The sequence below is a fragment of the Lithobates pipiens genome, unplaced genomic scaffold (assembly GCF_037356315.1).
Source record: "Lithobates pipiens isolate NorthernLeopardFrog02 unplaced genomic scaffold, aLitPip1_a1.2 Scaffold_19, whole genome shotgun sequence".
NCBI lineage: Eukaryota > Metazoa > Chordata > Amphibia > Anura > Ranidae > Lithobates > Lithobates pipiens.
The window spans coordinates 95,505,745-95,511,744 of record NW_027507764.1 but is presented as its reverse complement, the minus strand read 5'-3'; the positions used below and the strand labels follow the sequence as shown (position 1 = coordinate 95,511,744).

General features: G+C 38.2%; 1 protein-coding gene across 11 annotated transcripts in view; it reads left to right on the top strand.

The window, feature by feature from the left end:
- The window catches only part of PARD3 (par-3 family cell polarity regulator), an 835,070-nt gene that overhangs the window by 366,160 nt on the left and 462,910 nt on the right, over window positions 1-6,000 (top strand). The gene's annotated exons all lie outside the window — the stretch shown is intronic.

Below are 6,000 nucleotides of genomic sequence, written 5' to 3'. Positions count from 1 at the left end.
CCAGAGTGAATACAGAGGGTTCACCACAAGATGTAAACCATTGGTGAGCCTCAAAAACAGGAAGGCCAGATTAGAGTTTGCCAAATGGCATCTAAAAAAGCCTTCGCAGTTCTGGAAGAACATCCTATGGACAGATGAGACCAAGATCAACTGGTACCAGAGTGATAGGAAGAGAAGAGTATGGAAAAGGAAAGGAACTGCTCATGATCCAAAGCATACCACCTTATCAGTAAAGCATGGTGGTGGTAGTGTCATGGCGTGGGCATGTATGGCTGCCAATGGAACTGGTTCTCTTGTATTTATTGATGCTGTGACTGCTGATAAAAGCAGCAGGATGAATTCTGAAGTGTTTCAGGCAAGGCAATATATCTGCTCATATTAAGCAAAATGCTTCAGAACTCATTGGACGGTGCTTCAGAGTGCAGATGGACGATGACCCGAAGCATACTGCTAAAGCAACCAAAGAGGGAAAGAAGTGGAATGTTATGCAATGGCCGAATCAATCACCTGACCTGAATCCGATTTGAGCATGCATTTCACTTGCTGAAGACAAAACTGAAGGGAAAATGCCCCAAGAACAAGCAGGAACTGAAGACAGTTGCAGTAGAGGCCTGGCAGAGCATCACCAGGGATGAAACCCAGCGTCTGGTGATGTCTGTGTTCCAGACTTCAGGCTGTAATTGACTGCAAAGGATTTGCAACCATGTATTAAAAAGTGAAAGTGTGATGGATGATTGTTAATCTGTCCCATTACTTTTGGTCCCTTAAAAAGTGGGAGGCACATATACAAACTGTTGTAATTCCTTCCCCGTTCACCTGATTTGGTTGTAAATAGCCTCAAATTAAAGCTGAAAGTCTGCAGTTAAAGCACATCTTGTTTCATTTCAAATCCATTGTGGTGGTGTATAGAGCCAAAAAGATTAGAATTGTCGATGTCCCAATATTTATGGACCTAATTGTGTGTGTGTATATATAAATATTTAAACAGTTGTTTCCCTTTTGTGTACATATCTATTGCACTTCAGTACATCGCAGTCACTAGGATTGTGATTATCAACTATAGAATTGGAAAGGCCAGTTATTGCTGCTGGAAGAAAGAAATAGCTATCGCAATAAGCTTTGTGGGCTTATTCTTACATTCTTGATTGTTTAGTCACTATATGCCGTTCGACTTTTGTGGTTTACTTATCGTGAAATGTTATACGGTGTCACCTTTACTTTCTCTCTAAATGTTCCTTAGTAACACTATTCAGACCTTTAAATAGACACACACTTGTAGAGAAAACATTATTTGTAACATTTGAAAAAGATCATCTATAGAAGATATCTGTAGTACACACCGTATATTGCATTGTCTGCTGTATGACCCAAGGATATTGGAGGCTACACAGTTCCTTGACCATATAAAACACAGATCTACAGTCCAAGTTCTGTGGGGTTTTTGTTGCCTTTAATATCATTGATATTTTACCACGAGATATGAACCTTGTCTCTGTTGTTGCACAAGTTATTGCACAGCAGTAAAAATGACTATTTTTTTTTTTACTCTTATATCCAGTCTTCAATTATGGAGAACTCTCGCTACTATGAAACAGTTGGTAATATTGTGTCCCCAATTCAGGAGTTATTACTTGTTTCAGTATCATTGGATGGGGAAGGAGGTTATTAGTCCAACTCCAGCCAAACAGGAGGGCAGTATTTTCAATATGAACTTAATAACTTAGAACCCCTTAAACATTATATATATATATATATATATATATATATATATATATATATATATATATAATATTTTTTATTTTATTTTTTTTGAGCAAAGGCCTTGGATAATATAATTATCATTATTCAGAATGTATATAGCGCCAACAATTTACACAGCGCTTTACAATATAAAAGGAGACAATACAGTTACAATACAATAAAATACAAGAGGATTAAGAGGGCCCTGCTCAGAAGAGCTTACAATCTAATAGGGTAGGACAGGTGGTACACATGGCTGTAGTTGCATTTTTTTTTTATGCCACATATTTGCGGAGCACTTTATTAAATACAAATTTTCAGGAAAAATACATTTTAATGAATTTCAGTACGCACACAATATAATATTTTTGTTAAAATATAAAAGATGATATGCAGAATACATATTTATCATGTCACACTTAAAAATTGCGTACGCCCGCGAATAGCAATACCTTAAAATACTTTATAGGTTACCAGTTCAGAGTTGCACTGGAAGTCTGGCACTAGAATTATTGCTGTCATTGTGATGTTTGCTGTGATACTGGACATGTGTGGTGCCATTTACATATGTGTTAACGAATTTGTTCGCTGTCCCTTTCATATATAATATATATTTTTGCCATCACATAGTTAAACATCCCTTGCGATAGCATGGGCTGCCACAGGTCCTCTTTATAAGGGCCAAGATCGATTTGATCAGATGTTTAAGCTAGTAACGGTTTGTAAACAAATCAAAACCAGTAGTGACAAAATTCTCATCACTTCCAGTTTCTGACGTGGCAGAGGGGGAGGAACCAACGTCGGTATAGCTGATGCTATCGGTGAGATAAGGGCGCCCGGGGAAAGGCAGCTGCAAGTCATAGATGACCCCCCTCCGCCACCTGAGCAGCTGTATGGGGAATTGCCTTCTGAAAAAAAACGTACCAGGATCTTGGTTGTAGCCTCAACCATGATCCTGGTAAAACCACCTATATATGCGGCCATATATAAACGTACGCTGTTATTGAAGTTAGTTAACTTCAAGAACACAGTGACTTATCTTAAGTAACTTATGCCAACTAATCTTGGCAAGTATTTTACCAAGAGAGTAGTGGATGTTTGGAATAAGCTTCCAGCAGAGGTAGTGAGTCAACAGTTAGCAGATTCAAACATACTTGGTACAAACCTAAACCTATAGTCAGTCAAAAAAGGTAAAGTATAACTAAAGGTAAGTTTTTTTTTTTTTTTTTTTTGCTTTTTTTTATAAATAACCTTTGGATAGAGTGGAGGGGGTTAAAACCCATGTCAGGTTTTTATTGCTTTCTGTGGCTGTTGTGGAGTCTGCCTCTTTATTTATCTTGTTTACTTTACATTTAATTATCATTGAAACTTTCATTTTCAATGAAAGTAAAATTAAAAGATCCCAAAACAGGACTAGAGTGGAACTCTATTAATGTGGACACTAGTTTGGGGGGTTGGATTCCATTTGCAGAGAATACCTTTCACTTCCTGTTCTGGTTATGGGGCAGAAAGTGCCCATGGGGCACAGATAGCAAAAAAAGAACTGACAGGGTTATAACCCTGCCTTACTTCCTTACTGTATTCCCAAAAAAAAAAAAAAAGTTTTGCCTATAGGACACTTGTTCTTTTGTCTCTCGCTGTTTCTGAATTTCTAAGTGTTAGAGCCAGGTTTCATTGCTGAGACATAAAGTGGCTGGAAATCTTTGCAGCAGGGACTCGTATAGATAGATACAGATAGACTAGAACATTTGCCAATGTTTTATTGATGTCTGTCACTTCCTGTAATACTGAATGTGGAGATGGTTTTCACTGGTGCAGAAAGTTGGGAATAATCCCCCAAATGAGATCAGACAGAAATAAGTACCTCACAAATATTTTAATGGCTTGGCACTCAAAATCATTAAAAATGGCTACATTTGGTGAGTCTAGTGCATCATTGGTGCTGGCTGCCTATACCTAGAATAGTCAGCTGAAGAGAACCAAGATGGTGATGCAGGACAACGCTGGATTCACTTTGTGAAGTATGATTTTTGAATAGCACTATACAGATAAGTGGGGAAAAAAACATAGGGTGAGGTGTGGACAGTTAAGTACTGCTTTAGACCCTTTTCACATTGATGTGGTGCGCATTTGCCACACCACGAGTGCAAAGCATTGTGTGCACTGGTTAGCTACACTTTCCCATTGACTACTATGATGTCCTTTGTTTTTGGTGCGCTTTCTGAAAATGCACCAAAACCGTGAGACATAGTAGAAGTCAGTGGAGCAGGCAGAAGTCAGTCACCAGCAGGTACACTGTGCTGTGCAGCATCAGTGTGAAAGGGGCCTTTAAACTGTCCTACTGACTTCCTTTTGACTACGTAATGTAGTCTGTGCTCTAGACACAGTTGGTCATAGATAACGCAAATTTTATAAATTGAGTGGACTTTGATTCTTGCGCAATTGCAGTGTGTTCGATAGCCTAAGGCCTCATGCACAGGAGACGCTGTTTAACGCGTGTTCAGAGGCATTTGGACACTTTTTTTTTCCAACTGCCCCTGAACTCATTCAATGTTATCCTATGTGTCCATGTACGCAGTCTCGTTTTTTCTGTTTTTATGCAGTTGCGTTTAACCTCGTTTTTCCAGAAGCAAAAAAATGGTTTCAGACGCAAAAATTTCCACGTTTCAGACACAAAACGCGGCACCCGCGTTTAGCCGTGTTTGTGTTTATAAGCGTTTTTAAAGGAACCCAATTTTTTGGACTTGAAAACTCAGTAATATGATGGAAAACCATAGAAAACAGTAAAAAAAAGTTTACAAAAATGTTGTAATTACTTTATATAATTCATAGAGCGTATTTACTTTGTGATACAATCCCATAAAATATCTGTTTCCAGTACTTGGACAATGAGGAATGCCTCCACTTCTTTGCCCCAAACCCTCATCCAATTACTAATCTAATCAGTGACTCCACTTGGTCTGGCCAAACCATAGCATTGTCTTTTTTTTCACACAGAAAAACCTGCGTACCAATGTCTAGTCAGCCCCAACCCCCCACCATGTTTCCATGTTGAACACCCATCCTTCATGAAACTGAAACTTTTTTCCACAAGCCACCCCCCTTCCCCCAAACTAGGCTTGTCCACACCTTGGATTGTGATTAGCAAGTTGATCATCTTGGAAGACACATTTCTGAAAATGACTACCGATGTAACCCAAAACCAATTAATTGAAGTAATTCAGAATCGCATGCAATTATGGGACAAATCCCATATGGCAGAAATAGTTAAAAAAAAAAAAACATGCTTTGAGAGCTTGGGGAGGGTCTACATGTTATCTTTATAAACGCAAACGCTGTAAAACAGGTGTTTCTAAATGTTTCAGATTTTTTTGAGCAGAGTTTTCACCGGCGTCTTGTGTGCATGAAGCCTTAGTAGCTAATAGTAGTTTGATTTTTCTTAGTGTTTGTGAACCTCAGAAATGAAATATAAACCAAGCATATCATTCTATAGTGTGTACTTGTCTTAATCCATAGCACCAAGTGTCATTTCTGTCTGCTGCCTTGTTCCTCGGCTTTCATCATTAATCACTTCTAACTAGTTTTCCTGATACCAAGAGAAAAAGGATGAGGGGAGAGCATAGCCTGTGATTGACAGACTCAGATTTGTTCCTGTGTGCGGTGTGAAGGAGGTGTGTCCCTTACCCTCCAATCAGCTCTCAGAACTCTCCTTGCAAAGTGTAACATCAGCTCCCCGCCCCCTGCTTTGCAGAGTTTAAATATTTTTTGTAAATCCTGCACTTTGTATGAATGTAGGGGACAGATAGCCGTAGATAAACTGGTACACCTTATGTAGGAGGATTTGTTTCATCTGTGTATAACCTGAAGCTCATCACTTCACTGGGTATATGTAAGAGTTTACTATGATAGTTTGTCTTATAAACATACGGTTGTTGGTTGACCAGGCTTTTAATGCTTTGTAGCTCTTTGGAGAGATTTAATTTAACCTTTTATAGTTTTTTTTTTTTTTCTATTTTATTTGTAGGTATATATATTTTATAGATGTGTACTTATGGAATTATACTTGAATTACATTTCTAGTCTGTACCTACTTGCAGAATTTTTTCTTAAAAAAAAAAAAAAAAAAGAGGTTATTCTTTCTGCTAGTTTAACCTTGTTTTCTTCAGGGAATGTTAATATTTTGCTTTGCTCATATATTGTATGAATATTGTCATCTGCACAAGCCATTAAGTAGCAGCCCTAGTCCTGCATGTGTAATCA